The sequence below is a fragment of the Calidris pugnax genome, unplaced genomic scaffold, assembly GCF_001431845.1.
Source record: "Calidris pugnax isolate Ruff unplaced genomic scaffold, ASM143184v1 scaffold199, whole genome shotgun sequence".
Taxonomy (NCBI): domain Eukaryota; kingdom Metazoa; phylum Chordata; class Aves; order Charadriiformes; family Scolopacidae; genus Calidris; species Calidris pugnax.
In genome coordinates, this window is record NW_015090970.1 from 985,218 (window position 1) to 988,283 (window position 3,066).

The window sequence follows — 3,066 nt, forward strand, 5'->3', positions numbered from 1 at the left end:
ATTATTTTCAGAATAACGGGTGAGGCAGCAATTAGAAACCTCCAGCCGTGATCTGGGGGTCTTTACAGAGACGTATTTACCTTCTCGCTTCTCCTTGAGGGTGTGAGTGAAAAGCCAGTCCGGTTTTGGGAAGCTCGTAACACGGAACTGGAGGTGGAAATGTCCAGAAATGGACAAAAGCGGCCGCACAACGACAGCCGTAGAGAGAAGGGCGACCGGCACCACGCGGGGTAAGCGACCAGCCCCACGTTCAAACTTTCCCCAGCATTTAAGAGCACCTTAAAGTTAACTAATCATTTTTTTTTAAAGCACCCATTTAGGAGCTGAATGTCAACCTTTATTCTTTTGAACATCTGAAATCTTGAGGTGACAGCACCTTATTGAGCCACGTGATCTATTTAGAGCGATAAAATTTTCCTTTTTCCTTCACCTCTATCTCCTGCATTCACGGTGTTGCTCGGAAAACAGTCAGTTCTGCACAGGAGCAACCATTTTCCAACCAGGAATTAAACCCCCGAGTCCAAAGCCGAGCCCAGTGCTGAGCCCAGGGGTTGTGACAGCTGCTTCCACCCTCCCCCAGACGTGCCAGGGGAGAACTTGGTTTCACAAAGATTAGGGAAAAAATGTTGTCTGTGAAATGTTTTTTGCAAACTATACAAAGCACTGGATTGTGTCTGGATGTCAGGACAAACCACACATGAAGAATCCATTTTCTAGGTTCATTACAGCAAGGTGTCTTCCCTCAAACTCTCTCTTCCCCAAAAGAAAGTGCAAGAACTTGAGGTGACACAAAAGAGGGCGACTCGAGCCCATCGCTGCGAGCGCCCAACCCTCGTGTCCGAGTACCCGGCTGCAGCCAGATAAAATTCAAAGTATTGGCTAAAACCTGAGCCTCAAGAGTCATTTGAACGAGGCCTCTCTCTCCTCAACAGTCCTGCAGCTTAAGAAATCGAGGCCAAGAAAGTTCCACTAATAGTTTGGTTTGATTTAGAAGATGCCTCAGCACCACACTCTCTCTTAAGTGATCTCGGTGCTGCTGGGGAAGCATTGCTGGCCAAAGAGGTTACAGAACATGAATATAAATAACCCAAGAAGCCAGACACAATTACGAGACTAAATAAAATTTCTCAAAACACACCAACACTGTATTCATTTCTCCTGTAATGGAATGAACCCGGCGTCAAATGTATGTTTTACCCTTAAATAGAACAACTTTATTCAACCAAATCCAACGTTATTCCAAAACTATTCCTTAACATTGACTTACAGAATTGTTGACATTTTCCCTATTCAAAATCCCTTACATATTGCTTAGAAAAAAAAAAAAAGGAACCTTTGAAATTTTAATTTAAAAAGCATTTTTGGAAAAACAGAAGGTGAGAATCCCATTTTTTTAAATCATCCTTTTCTATTTCTCCAACAAAACTAAATGGAATAGTGAGACAGTTGGTGATACACACCAACACTTTGCTGAGCTTTATAAAAACGAGAATGGAGAAGTGCAACTTCCAGGGACGCGAGACAAGGGTGACACCAGGAGACACATCACGAGCTGGGGGGGACTAACAACGCCGAGTTTTAAGATTGTGATCTTCAGTCGTGCTCTGGTTCCACCCTGCAGACTCTAAGCACCGTGCTCTAAGCCTAGCTACACGATTTACAGTTCACTTTATTTCCAGAAAGTTGAAATCATTTTACTTTGAAGATTTTTTTGGCTCAGGGACCTAAAGGCTCGGTCCCCCCGGCAGCGAGTGACGCAGCCTGCACCGTGTGTGATGGGATGGGCTGAAGAGGCTGAACGTGTCCTGTCCCACATGAAGAGGAGCTTGTGCCGAAGAACAGGCCACAATCCCAGGGCTGTATTTTGAAAGCATTATAATCTTTTGTAGAAAAAGTTATGTTTCCAGCCAAAAGTCTCTTCCAAGTTAAGGGCCGCGTTTGTGAATGACTTTCAAGATCCAAATAACCTAGTGGACGCAACAGGAAAAAAAATAAAAGGAGATGAGAAGTGGGTACAAGCGGGAACAGTCACACCAGTGCCCTTCTGGCTCAGTGCACATCTGGCCAGCGGTTTTTCTCCCCCGTGTATCAGACTATAAAGCTACATAAGCACAAGGAAAACAGCCTGACAGCCTGCCCACAGAACCAAACCCTGCTGTTTCCAGGTCTATTCTCAAGGCTGATCCCGTCCTATTACTTGGTGGGTTTCCCCTGCTCCCCTAAAATGAGAAACATCCCCCCAAAAACTGAAATGCTGCCCCAAATGATGTTTTATCCAAGCAGCCCACAACAAGGAACCCTGTGTCTAAGGCTAAATGACTCACATGCTGGCAAAGAAGGTTTTCATGCACTACATGGAGGTCAACCAATGTCTCTTTGAAGAATGAAATAAAGAAGTGAAATAAAAAAGGAATTATGGAACAACAGAGTTGTTCCTGAAAAGAAACGTGCAAGAAAAATCCCAATATGTGCAACTTCCTATAAACAAATGACAAAACACGTTACTTACACAATCATGCAGAACATCATGAAGACATTCCACAAGGCAATGAAGATTCGAAAATATCTGAGACTCAGCAAAAACTCTCTGATATTATCACCTAAAAATCAAGAAAAGACGACTTCGATGTAAAAAGCTACCCAATACACTGACAAGTCACATTTTCAACACTGCCTTGGGTGAAAAACCCAACTCTGACACAGAAAACACCCAAAAAGGTCAGAGAACAAAAGACTGAAAGTTGAAGTTTTAAGTAAATGATGCAGACTATGTTCAGTTCATCCCTACGATGGGTTTGGGGGAAAATAGTAAATGATAAAAAGGGGTCACACTAATAAAAAGGGAAGAACAGCCCTCTGTGGGAGCTTCCAGCCACTTTGAACCAGGAAGCAGAGATACAAAAGAGCGATAAATAAATGTACATGCACACCAGGCACCTACATTCAAATATGCAGAAAAAAATATGCATTTTTGTATTTCTTCTCAAATCGCCAATTTGGGATGAACAAAGGTTTGTCATAGCTGTCATGTAAACATTGGGGGGGGGAAATTTTAAGTTGCAATTT

At 43.1% G+C, this 3,066-nt stretch overlaps 1 long non-coding RNA gene across 1 annotated transcript; it reads right to left on the minus strand.

Annotated features, from left to right (window-relative positions):
- Nucleotides 1-1,187: 1,187 nt before the first annotated feature.
- On the minus strand, nt 1,188-3,031 carry LOC106894247. The gene is made up of 2 exons (XR_001413240.1): nt 2,510-3,031; nt 1,188-1,967 (listed from the first exon to the last, which is right to left on the minus strand). It is a non-coding gene; the product is annotated as an uncharacterized LOC106894247 (long non-coding RNA).
- Between the last annotated feature and the right edge of the window lie 35 nt (nt 3,032-3,066).